Below are 13,901 nucleotides of genomic sequence, written 5' to 3' on the forward strand. Positions count from 1 at the left end.
AGGTTTGATCTATCTATATTGAACAACCTTAAATAAGAAAACTAAGAAAAGGAAAACATCAGTGGTTTAAGACTATTGCATACCAGATATATTTAAAAATGTAGGTTGGATTCAGAACTGGTGCAAGAATATGGAAGTTGTCGGTGTAACATTGAGAGCAAGGAGAGAGCAATGAACAAACCAAGCCCTTGACCTTTTGGTGTTGAAGGATGGAGCCCCCTTAACAAAGAGCCAGCAAGGTCTAGCTGATCCAGGATGGGATAGACCAAGCCCATAGCCAGTGTCAGTGGCAGGTGTTTCCACTGAATTCCCTCTGGTGGGTGGATTTGGCTCTAATTCTTCTCTTGATTTGGTAGGAAAATCTATTCAATCGCTCTGCTCTGTCTGTAGAATTACTGTGGTTCATGTCACATACAACCTTTAGATAGACTTTGAAGGACTTCCTCATCTGTGAGCAAATTTTTAGTCTCATGAAGACATACTCCACAGCCTTAATCTCTGATCTTTTGTTATGCAAGGTGTGCTTCTATCAAGTTCTAGATGAAGAATACAGAAGGAAAGCTAGCTATCTGCTTTGATCCTTCGTTATGGCAATGCTTGGTCCTGGATGGTTTCCCGGAAACCAGAATATTACAATTAAGCTGAAATTAACTTCTCTCTTTCTCTTGCTCTCTCTCTCTCAAAAAAAAAAAAAAAAAAGGAAAGAAAGAAAGAAAAAAGGAAAAAAAGGATTGCCTGTGTGAAGTTTCATTACCGTATTTCAGCAATGGCATAATAAAGCAAGTTACATTTACACAGCACTAAATGCCATATTCCTATTTTTCTTCCTTTATCACTTCTTATTAAAAGAGTGCAGCAGAGAGGGGGAACTCTTATCATTTTCCTCAGGACCATTATAAATCTTTATCGGTTAATGTTTTAATGTTTATCAGTTAATTATAGATCTTATAGATCAGCATAATCTTATCAATTAAGCATTCCAAATGCAAAAAGTGTTAGCACATATTCAGACTACTAAGCATTAATACGTAAAAATCCCCTAAATGATTTATTTTTAACATTTTCATTTAAAAAAACAATATATTAGCAAACACCATCAATATCGTATTTGCTCACATGATGGCATCATGCTGTGATTAAAGTCCTTGATTTGAAACAGGCAACAGACTGCCAGCAGCCCTCGAACCATCATCCCAGGCACTGAGGGCATCTGGGGGAGAGAGGAGAGCGAGGAGGAGGGAGGGTTAAGAATGGAGGAACTACGTGTCTGTGAGGAAAGAAAATAACGTCATCAGGCAAAACAAAAAGGCTGCTCACAAAAAAAAAATCCTTTGCTGTATTCCATCACTCTGTTCAAGCACCGAGGGCATGACTGAACAGTGAGTAATGATTTAATGAGCTTAAGGAAAAAGTGCTAAACCACTAACAAATATTATTCGTAATAAAGATTCACAATTACTGTTGATCTGCCCTGGTCACTAAGATGCAACTGAGAAGAAACTAAGACTGCCTACATTCATACGCATAATATTTCTTTCAGAAGGCCGTGCAGGGGAGAAAATGACATCAGCAAGTTACCTGATAGGCAGGTACCTGCCTATAGATAGGTAGAGCAGTGTTGTTTTTTTAACATGAAAGAAAAGATATAGAGATCATGGGATAATTCAGGGCAGAAGGGACCTCAGCAGGTCTCTGGTCTAACCTCCTGCTCAAAGCAGGGACAGCTATGGGATCAGTCCTGTTTGCTCAAGGCTTTATCTGGTTGGGTCTTGAAAACCTCCAAGGATGAAGAATGCACAGCTGCTGTGAGCAATCTCTTCCCCTGCTTGGCTGTCTTCATGGGGTCAAAAAGATATTCCCTTACGCAGCCAGGAACTACATTTTGTTTTTTCAGTGACTGGCATAACAGTGTCCTTGACTACACCTAGGGGCTACTGCAGAGTAAAATAAGGGAAAATGAAACCAGGGATGATAACAGACATGTACATCATTAATATACGTGCTGTGGATTTAAGCCTTCATCCTGCTAGCAGGGGCATGAAAAAGTTACTGAGCCATGTTTAGTTGAAAGTTTTGGCAAGCACCATCCCAGCACCTCTCCTGCCATTCCTCTTTTGATGAATGCAACAACCTTAACGTGCACACTCAGTCCTTGCTAGCTGTAGTGTTAGACTACATGCTCATTCCTCTACCTAATTTTTGAGGACAATCTGAGGGGGAATATGGGCCCACCAGGTAAGCCGATACAGGAGTCAGCTTAAGGAAGTAGCAGCTCAGTAACATGGATCTGAAGGACTCAGGTGGTGTAGGTAGTGAAGCTTCATGATAAGAGTTGCTAATTATTTCTCTGCTGATCTCAGCATAAGGCTCCCATAAGGCATTGCCACTGAGTGTCTTAAGAACCAGAGGAAGATGCTACCTTCACGTGTGTATGCCTGCTATTGCTGGTAGATTTTTCTGGAATTTTGCTTACTTCAAGTTTAAATTATTTCCAGCAATTAAGTTCTATGGCTTGCCTTTCCAGGGTAAGTTCTTCCTGAATGACACTGATTTTTCTATCACTTCAGCTCCTAGAGGTCATAATCAGGACATATAACTGTTCTGCTAGACACTGTACAACTTCAAAGCGTTAGGCTGTCTGGAGATCCATACAATCCACGCTTTTATTTGTTTTAGCTAATGTAAATAGTCATGCCAGGGAGCATGTAAAAAGGGACAGATTCTGAGTAGGTTTGTCTTGCTTGCAAAGCCAGCCCCATACTTTATTTGATTCAGCAGCGTGACTAATGCAGAGTGTCTTCATTTACTGCAGGAAGATCCATCTGTACTAACACAGGTAAAAGCATTATAAGCTGCTAGAATGCAATACACCAATGTAATTGATCCACTTGTAGCTGGCCCCTTCATTTAACTAATTGCTGCTAGTTATACCCACTGGCCCCAAGCAGTTTCCCCAGAAGAAAGCAGTCGAGGAAGTAGATTGCCGCATGCTCTCCCTCTCTGCCCTCTCTTGTCCCAGGGCGAGCGAGGAGCATCCTGCCCTCCCACTCGCTGGCGTGGCCGGCAGCACCGGCATCCTGGTCCCGCGGCCCCCACGTCCCCTCCTGGTAAAGCAGATCCGCCAGGCATCCTTCCCCCACTCCTTCCCCATCCCCGGGTGAGGCTGACGGATCGGGCGTGCTGCCAGCATCCGAGGCACAATTACGGTCGCACATGCTGAAAGTTGAGAGCAAACGCGTGGGATTTATTTTATTTTGGGAGGTAACAGAGGAGGGAAAGGGGCTGGAAGGCTTTTAAGCAGTCAAGGCCTGTGACAAAACAGGATCGAAAGCTATGCACCATATTTCACATAATTCAAGGCTGGACTGCATGCATGTGTTATTAGTTCTCAGAACCATTGTGTACGGCAATTTCTTCATCCCCAGTGAGCTTTTCTGGCTGGAAAGCCAAAGGAATAGTTGGTACCAAGCCAAAGCAGTTTAGGAATTTTTCCTGAAGGAGGGAGGGAAAGAGGGAGAAAAAATGTAGAGCAGAAAGCAAGAAGGGCTCTTCTTTGAGGGCATTACAGCCTCTGCTAATGTTTCCTAAGTTTCCAGCATTTTCCCCTCCAAACTCTCTCTTTTTGTTAGGAAACCATCCCCTCCTCTCTCCAGTTCGGTGACGAATTAACATTAGGACAAAGTGCTCCGGCTCAGGGTACTGCCTGCCTCTCTTCTCCAAGGGACGGACACGGCACAGCTCCGGGAGGGAGGCAGCCGGGGTGGGGGGTGCTCTAACAGATTCCAAGGTCCTCGCAAATCAGGAGAAATCCGTTACCACAGCTTTGACAGATGTCTTAAACTCATCTCTGGAGCTTAGAAGGGAGGTGAAGGAGGAGGAAAAAAGGAGGAGGAAAGCTGAAAGCTTTTCAAAGACTATTCAAACGCAGGCATTTTTTTTTTAACAAGGCGAGAAATTAAGGTGGGGAAAATACTTTAAACCAAACACTTATAAATTTATAGCTTCACTTTAACCACAGCTTTATTTCTCTGTCTGTCTTACACCATGTTTCCATTATTGTCAGTAGAATGAACTGCACGCATGCCAAATCAGGTCATTCACAAATATAGAACAAACGTCTGTCATTACAGATTTACCACTCTGACTACAGCATATCCCTTCTGTCTATAAAAATCCTGATCCATTAGCAGGGCAAGCTCTCTGCGTGTCAGACCTTTAACACTCCACACACCTCAGCAAACTGGAAATGCTCCCTTCCTTCAAGAGACAAGCCTATGCATTTGCTCAAAAATGATGACAGTGCCTGTGGGTTGTGTTCATCTGTTCTACAATAAAACCAAATTTCTTGACGTGAAAATTTACAGCAGGCTGAATCCTGGGTGAGCTCTGCACAAACTCTGTGCAAAACCCACACCCGGGGCCACCATTACCCTCCCACCGTTTTTGGAGATGATGTAGATTTGCTCATGCAGAGAAAGAAATATTAAGAGACTTTCCCAGGGTCATCTCTGTTCTACTGCAAGCTAAAGACAAAGCCCAGATCTTCAGATTGTCAGGTTCCTGCTGTAGCCTTGGACCATCCAATGCCTTAAAGTGGCAGCCCAACAGTTAAGATACTGTCTTATATCTGCTCAGCTTCAATACGGAGCTGTGCTGTCTAAATACAGTCTTGCAAACTGCTCTTCCAAAATGACCCTAAATCAGCAGCATTCGGGGATCCTTTAAAACAAAGCATTGCCCTGGTGCAATAACTGATTTTCACTGTAAAACGCTAATGGTCGATCAGGAAACAAATTCACACTGGATGAAGAAAGCTGCCCTTCTCTGCTCTGAGCTGCCTCGCATCTCTGAACACTGTGGCTTCTCCTGTGAGATCCATCCTCCCCAGGGCCAGGGCCACCAGGACCATGTGTGAGTGGGGTGACGCTGTTCTCAGTGAAAAGAAAACCCTTGCTTGCCTGTCTGGATGCTTATATAGGGACTACCATTACGTAATATCTGAATGCCTCCTAAACTTTTACAGTGTGTTTGTGCTCATGACACCTCTCTGACGAGAGTGCTATTTTGCTTTTCATGAGGGAACTTTGGCAGAGAGACTAAAGCCCAAATATTCCAAACTTCATAGAAACTTAACTTAATTCTTATCAAGGTGCTCAGGACACGTCATGAATAAAGATTTTTTTTCATATTCATACAGAAAGGCTGAAGTGGAGCATATCTTCCAAAATTAACATTGATATTCTGATGGATAAACCAGCCTTTCCTCTCTGGTCATACCAAATTCATGCAGTTATGCCATAGTGTAGAACACCTGCTCTCTATTTTTGCACACATAAGTGTTCTTTCAACAGGTGCCCAAATTAGAGAGATCAAATAAATAAATATTAATAAAAAGAGACAATGTCTCATTTGTCCAGGACACAATAAGATATCACAAAAAAATGGATGTGTGTACAAATCTGTGTTGTGGAGAGAGTGTTGTACAATGTACAACACAGCTAGTTTGAAGTCCAAATTTGAACTTGAAAATCTCCATGGATTTATTTGCTGTCATGGAGAGCAATTAGGCTTTCTCCAGCAGACAAAGCATCCCTGTTAGATTGTCACAAATGCTAGTATCCACAGTTCAAACAGCACAGTGGATAAAGCACCTGTTTAAGGCACCACAGTTAAACCTTTGTGGATTTGTAGTTTTATTTTAGAGCTTCAAGGGATTTTTCATTTTTAAAAGGAAAAGAAGAAAGCAAGAAGCCTGTGTAAAGTGTGCATTTACTGATGACAATGGAGCTGACAATGTACAAGATACCAGCTAAAGCTAAGCTTCTCTACAAATCACTTATAATCTAATAGGCAGACGTGCAGAATACAGACAGGGAAAGGGGGTGGGCAGAGGACTCGAGAACTTGCTCAAGTTTGTTCCATTTCCTGAGGAAATCACAGGAGAACTGACTCTTTAACAAGGAATAAAAAGGAAAGAATAGTAGCATGGCAACTAAGGAGGGAGAAAAATATTGCACATGGAGAGGGTATTAAGGAAAGAGGCATCAGGAAGACAAATAGCCACTGTGTTGCCTGGGTAGCAATACCATGTACGGTCATGTGTGACACAGCCTGAAGAAGGTCTTTGGGATTCTGACTCCCCTTTTGTTCTTGCGTGCCAGGAATTAACAACATGGTTGCTTTCGAGCAGTTTCTTAAGCACTCTGCTCTCCTACAGCTGATTCATAGAACGACAAGAGGTTTAATGACACGCTATACACAGTAAGTCCCCACACACAGATATGGCCACAGACGCGGGCCGCAGACGTCGGCCACAATGGACGCAGGGCTCTGGATTCAATACTTAGCGTCTAGGAGAGGAGGGGGGCAGAATAATAGTAGGACTGGGTGCCAGCAGAATGTACTGGCTTTCCTAGGAGAAGGGAACCCAAAATGTAAACATTTTGTAGAAATGAAATCAATAACCTGGCTTCTAATATAATAAGATCATATAATAAAACCATTACAGCTGACAAGTTCAAAGGCTGCTTTGTGTTCTGGAGAGGAAAAGTACAGAGATAACGGTAGGAGTGAAGGACAGAGTCACTGGCTGTATCTTTGCAAGTCTCTATTTTGTACTTCCATGTCAATGCCATACTCTTACAAGAGAGACTTTGAAAAGTCACTAATTTTTAGATTGCTTGTCAGCATTCCCGATTAAACAACAAAGTACAATAAACAATGCTAATAAGCTAGTTAAGCCAGCTGCAGCACTATTAGGCTTATGAACATAAACATACAGGCCACTAAACCAGCCATAGGAGCTGTTCCACCAAGATAAATGGATGCTGCCTAGAGCTGATGACAGATGGTTTTAGAGCAGGTCAGGCATGTGGTATCTATGTAGCATCTTGCATCATATGGAAAGTAAATTCTCTTACACATAGTTTGCTCTAGCTGAATGAGAAAACCCTTTTTGATTCATATCACCCCATCACCTTCTGATCCCCAAAGGTGAAAACAAATCAGTGTCCCATTTACTTCTCATTCATGATGATACCCTTCCTCAGAAAAAAAGGAACTTGCTTTTTCGGGCATAGACATTCTATTTAACTTTCAAATACCTCTGCTTATGAACAACCCTCTCAGTCTAGCGCAGTTCCACACCCTTTGCAGTGTCCCTCAGCAATGTCACTACGAGGCTTCCCCTCCATTCCTCGGGGTTACCTTCAAGGTAAGTAACTTTGGTGCTGGTCACAGGCAGAGAAGGGAAAACAGCTGAGAATGTCTGCACATTAGGCACACAATACCTGGCCAATCTATATTGACTCTGTCTCCAAAAGGACATTTTCTAGCTGTGGGCGTCTTCACAGTACCCTTGGAGGGTGCCTGGCAAAGCAAACTTTTGTGTTGGGGAGGAACGGGATACATGTTTGCTAGGGATGGGAGAGAAGATCCCTAGCTCATTTCAGATGCTAATGACATTCAGCAAGTGTTAGCCCAGGTCAGAGATGAACTCCTGACCCAGAGGTGAAAAACTCCGCAGCCCATTTTCAATCCCCGGAGCTGCTCAATCCCATGATAATGTCATTTCTGAAACAGCGCCAACAGAGCATAAAAGCAGCAGGCAGGACAGAAGGCATCAAATGCTAATAGCCACTCCTTAACAGAAGAAAGAGTCTAATCCCTGGCTTTGAAAAGCACTCAGCCCCCGCATGCTAAAAAGAGGTATGCCAGGGAGCTCTACCACGGTGTGTGCCAGAGGATGTGGGACAGCATATGCGTGTGTACCTGTGAATATACTTTTCCTGAGTGCATGAGGAAACCTTATGTTCCCAGGATTTCAGAGGCACAATTAAATTAGACCTTTATTTCAAGGGCACTGCTAAATAACCGGCTTGTTTGAACTCGACTCAATCAGGAACTGAAAACGAGGAAAAGAAAATAGGAGTAAGCGACCGGATGAGGCTCTGCAAGAGAATTCAAGTCTGACAGATTTATGGAAACCTTGTTTCCATATGGATCAGTACTGCTGTCTCCAGAGCTCCAGTGGCAGCAATCAATGAAAACAATACTAGCTCCGGCGGATGTCTGGATGTTTAACAAAAATATCTATATGTGTTTTTACATGGAGGCTAAGTAAATAGAAGTACAGAACTCCAGTGGCTTCCTTGTTCATTTGCCACGGCAGGCATCCCACTCTAGGGTACATGGGACTCTGCTCTGATGTACAGCTGTGCTGGTGGGAGGAATCAAAGGAACGAACTGATTTACTGAGTTATGAAACAGTGACATACTCTGCATGAAAATGAAAGGAAATGTATCCGGGCAGGCAGAGAGAACAAGGCAATGGGGGGTGGGTGGGAAAAGGCATCGTCATTAGATCTACAGTCATATAGATACAAAGTCAAATGAATTTACACTGTGGGCTAGGAGGACTCTTGTCATACTGCTGTATAAATATCAGATGGGCTGTAACCCTATTACCCTTGAACACCTGGTAGTGATTGGAGTCATTAAACACTACTATCTCCATAAATCACTCTGTGTGTGTGTGTGTGTACACACACATATGCACATCTGTGAATTATTGATCTTCAGCAAATATTGTGATGAGGCTAAATTTAAGCGTGGAACAAATTCTGATGACACCAGCGGTGTAATACCAAGAATAAAGTTGGAAAGGTTCATGCTGTTCTTCTCCGTCATCCCTACTTGGGGACAAATTGCAGCCAAAAATGGGCATGGTCTGCACTCTTCCTTCATTTGCCGTTGTCTGAATGTAGCATCTGCAAGCTTCAAAGAGGAAGGAAATTGCGTTTCTACTGGCTGGACTGCTGAGCAAGAGGGAAAATCTGCAACTGAAGCAAAAGATAAAACAAAAAAGGGTGGAACTGATAATTTCCAAGCAGTGTAAGATATCAAATTTTAGGAAAATGCTTCATCTTTACAGGGAAAAGCACTTCCTCCTTTATCTAGATCTTTAATCATGCCCCTGCTCCCCACCCTTGGCATCTGGCCATGTCTTATCCTGCATAAGAGGAAGTGCTGCGTCTTCCAAGAACACTTCCTCCTTCTGATTAATTCAACAGTGCATCCACAGCTTTCCCCAGAGTGTTTTCCACAGGAGCAGCCGAGCTACACTCAGAGATAACTAGTACATCTCTGCTCTGTATAAATTGGAAGCTGGACATCCACAGCGGAGTTAGACAAGCAGGCAAATCTGATGATAAACAAAGCACAGGGAATGATGCACATAGCATGTACTATAGATTAAGTAAGGGGCACCCGAGCATATATTGGTTTTGCCTAATGTATTCAGGTTGTTAAAAAACGCAAATCAAACCAAATGAACCTGATTGATACCAGTATCTCTCTGTCCAGTGATGACGCTGTTAAAACTTGTCACCCATCCCTTGCCCAGTACCAACATGCAAATTTCAGTGGCAGCTGAAGGGGAGACAAAAGCTGAATTGGGCAAATTGAACGCTGCACCGTCCCTCAAGGAAAAAGATAGGGCCTAATGACAGGGACGGTGTTTCAAGTTGGAGCTATGGCAGCCAAGCTCTGCTGATTTCTCTTGGTTGTGTGTTTGACAGGAGATATTTTACACGCACTGCCATGGAGGGTAGCAAAGGTCCAACAGCCTATAGCACTAGTGTAGGACTTCCAAGAGCCAAGCTGAACTTCTTTAGGCACGGGGCAACCAGCTCGTGTTCCCCAGGGCCTTGTTTGTCCTGAGAAAACTGGGGATAGAAACAGAAGCATAAGACGATGATACACTATAAATTGGGATACAATTATGGTTATGGGGACCATATGATAGGCAGGCATAAGAGATAGGCAGGCACCCAATATATCTCTCTAGCTTGTAAAAATGGATCCCTGAGGGCAATGAGCATGAATAACTTATGAAATGTCAGTGCTTCTGCTCCATGAAGAGAAAATACCACGAGTTTTCCTCATTGTAACCTTAAAAAGTCTATATTCATGTGTGGCATGGATGGTCCAGTTCATAATGGGGAAATTAGCTTGTAGGTACACATACGACAGTGGAAGAAGTCAGAGTGCAGGGAGAGGAAAATAGGGATTCCCACTTGTATTTCAGGTAGCAGAAAATTAGATTCCCTGATTTGAGCTGTCTTACATGGTGATGCAAGATGCAGCTTTGTTACTGTCCTGCAAGTGAATCTAGGGAAATATATGACAGCAACATATGCACATAAACATACATGCAGGCACTGAATTAACAAATAAGGAGTAAGATAATCTATATTTTTGAAGTATACCCCCGCCTTACCTCCACAATTATATTTACATATGGTGGTTTTGCATCCATCTAAGTCAATCATTTGCAAATGGGGTAGCCCCTAAGGCTCTGAGATAACCCAAGTGGAACAAAAACATATGAATGCACATGCAAATGCTATGGTAAGTAGCATATGTTTTACATACTGCTGAGATCATATGTTGATATGAACTAACACAAATCCCTGCTTTTTATCATAGGCTGCACTCGCTACACATAGGTAATCTATGTAAGAATATGGTATGGTTAAATCTATACAAAACACATGTTGTTTGCACATGGTAAATATTCAAGAAGGGGAAAAGTTAAAGATGGAAAATGCATGGAATCTCTGCTACAAAATAGGCTTCACTTTGTAAGAGCCTCACTCACTTTCCCCTCATCTGGCAGGGTATATCAGTTTTTGTTACTCATATAATATTCCAGTTGCTTTTGCAAAAGCAAAAAAAATTAATTTTTCCATTTGAAAGTGTTAGCAGAAACTGTTGTCTTCAGATACCCTGAATTTTCATACACCCTGAAGTTTCTTGGAGGGTGGGGCAGGGGATACATTTTTCAGGTTTTGTTGCTGCACAGAAAAACACTAAGTCTTGAAATCCTTAGTGAAACAATATATACATTTTCCAGCCACTTCTAAGAGAAGAAAAAATTAAATACTCCATAGAACATGTTTGCATATACTTATACAATATACACAAATTTTGGAGCTCAGAACAAGATAAATCAATGTGACACTACTGGAATTGAATGAAAGGTCTTTTGCGGCTTTGAAGTTAGTAAGAGGTTATATGCATTTTTTTTAGCTGAGGTTATGTTATGTAAAACCATATTAAAGCATTACTTCAAATACTCATTTTTCATTTAAGAGAGATGGATTTGGGCCTCCTGAAGCAATATTCAGAATACCTATTTTCAAAAATATTGTGCTAAAATGACTCCGATTGCAATTTACTCTCTCCTACTCTATAGCCAGGCCAGCTTACGTGCAGATATACAGTGCATGCGACAGCATTTTAGGCTACTTTCAAAATCCATTAGAAAATACACAGAGAAGTCTGAGACTAGGCTATAATGTTTGCTTTCTATTCCCTCATCAGCTCCTCAAAACTAATTTTTTACTTAATGAATAGGCAGGGATAGATTCTCAGCTAATATAAAACAGCTCTCTTTTTGTGGTTTTCAGCCATTTTCATTTTTTGGCACCCCAAAACAGTTGCAGTGGAGGTACAGGCCTGTATATTGGCAACTTAAGCCTATTGACAGTAGAGTTTGCTTTTCTTAGTTACCTTTGCAGACTCCTTCAAAACAGCCTACAGAGCCCCTAGGGATCTACAGACCACAGGTTGAAAACCACATTTCAAGTGGAGCTACACCAATACACAGTAGATTAAAACCTAGGTTTTAAAGCTGGCCAATGGCAACCAAATTAAATAGCTGAACAGGAAGCGCCACAAAAGAATTGTACAGCCAGCATGGGGTGGGCTTTGCCTGACTCAAGTTTATGTTGGATGGGTGGAACGTCATTCCACCCCTCTTCTTGCCTGGGGCAATAAAAAGCTCCTGCAAAATTGAAGCTTTAATTTAAAACAAATTTGAGGCGTAGTCATTTCTGGCTCATACTAATACCTATCAGCTCCAACAGAGTTGCAAAGAGTGGCCCAATACAGGTAATGATCTTAAGTTTATTGCACTTCGTGCTGCGAATACAGCCTTTGAACACAAGCCAAGCGTGCCACAGCGATGAGGCTGCATGAGAGTGACTGAAGGGAGAGTGATGTCCAGAGCAATGCAGGAGACTCTCATGGCCCCAGTGGAGCACAAAAGGCAGCTGCAATGCTCGCTGGTGAGTTAATAGTCAGGTCCATAGGTCTGAGATCCATACCTCCCTCTCTCCTCTGTTTTTCCATGCTCAGCCCCCACTGGCTGAGTCTAGTGTAGCACATTGCTGTGCTATTTATTGCCTTACAGCTTTTTCTTATTACTGATTTCAGCAGTTCTCCCCGGTCCTGCCTAATCCCACAGCCAGTTCCAGTCATAGGGAAAATAGGCAGCAGCCCAGGGCCAGGCTACTGGGGTTGGGGTGGGTTACAGCAGAAAAAGTGACTGCTGCAAGGTTCGCCAGAGCCCGGGCAGTCAGGCTGGTCATGGAGCAAGGCTATGGTGCATAAGGCGGTGGTTCAGGCACTGGGTGCGGAGGCTTGGAAGTAGCCTCACTTCGCAGCATCCGCCTCTGTCTCTATGTCACTTTTGATAGTGGCAGTAGCAAGGCTGCTTCTTTGGGGCTGGCTCCCTAATTCCTCACCCTAATCCCAATCCTTCCTTCCTTTTGCCTGGTTCTGGCTCCAGCCTGTCATCTTTGGGGCAGCAAAACTCATGATGTTTGCTTACGCTTGACTGCTCTTGGTGTATCTTCAAGGGGGGCCTGAAGTTTCCAAGGAGAAACATGAATCAAGAAGAAGCTAGAGTAAAACAAAAATGACCAGAGAAAGGGAATGCAAATGGGAAAGGTGAAGCATCTTTGGAAGAAGGAGATCTGGCTGCAAGAAAAATTGAGAAGTAGTTATTGCTAGATGGGAGTAAAGCAGTAGCTACCACAATAGCATTAAAGCCTGCTCTATCCAGAAGAGAGAGGTTTGGTGGGACATGGAGAAGGACTGACACGCTTGGTTAGTGACGAAGTTGAGAGGTGGGAGAGGGGGTTTGTGGGTTGACAACATCGTGATAATTCATGGGAAAGGACAGAAAGGGATAACAGGGAGAGGTGGTGGTGATTGTGTTCATGGCTGGGCAAACTGTACACGAGGGAGGAAAAGAATACAAGGCAACATATGCTAGAGCATGTGGCTGAGGCTGAGCTGTCCTGGGTTGGCTGTGCATGTGCGGAAGGCCTGTTGGCAGCAGAAGTCAACCATTAGCTTTCCTGAAAAAGCTGCCAGGCTTTTCAGACCCATTAGATGTGGAAGAATTTCCTAGTGATAGCACAAATTCAGGAGACAAATACCTCACCATTATTATAGCATTTTTCACACCCAAGAGGATCTTTAGCTCTGGACTGACAATGGCACGGACTCTCACTTTTTGATTAATCTTTTATACCATCTGCTTTCCCTCCACCTATCCATCATCTTGCTGCCCAAGTGATGATTATTTCAGAGTGCAAATCACCTAACATCATTCTGGCTGGTAAATAATATATGAAGGGTAGGACATGGTAAGCCTGAGCCTAGCAACACCAGTTTAAATCCAGGGATAAGCAGGGGTCCCTAATGCCTGGCACGCTTGAGAACAGGCAGATTAGATTATACAGGCAGGCTCCAGTGGAGTTAGTCCAGGTTTATACAGGTGTAAGTGAGATCAGAATTGGCCTTCAGTCTGTGGAAAAAATTCACCAGTTTATGAAAGGAAATTTCATGTGCACGGAAAAGTGCCTATCCTTAATTAATTACATGGAAAATACTAAAAATACATACAAACTAGCAACATTGGCAGCTTCTCTCCACACTGGTATCACCTCTGAGGTATATACACCTGCTTGGCAACTACTAGTGTTAGTTGATCGGCTCTCTATCTGCAGAAAAAGAATCTACTTGATTTGTTTTGTTTTTTCCCTTAC

General features: G+C 42.9%; 1 long non-coding RNA gene across 1 annotated transcript in view; it reads right to left on the reverse strand.

The window, feature by feature from the left end:
• The window catches only part of LOC138065973 (uncharacterized), a 182,261-nt gene that overhangs the window by 13,437 nt on the left and 154,923 nt on the right, over positions 1–13,901 (reverse strand). The window lies entirely within an intron of this gene.

This window comes from Struthio camelus, chromosome 2, assembly GCF_040807025.1.
Source record: "Struthio camelus isolate bStrCam1 chromosome 2, bStrCam1.hap1, whole genome shotgun sequence".
In the NCBI taxonomy this organism is placed as follows: domain Eukaryota; kingdom Metazoa; phylum Chordata; class Aves; order Struthioniformes; family Struthionidae; genus Struthio; species Struthio camelus.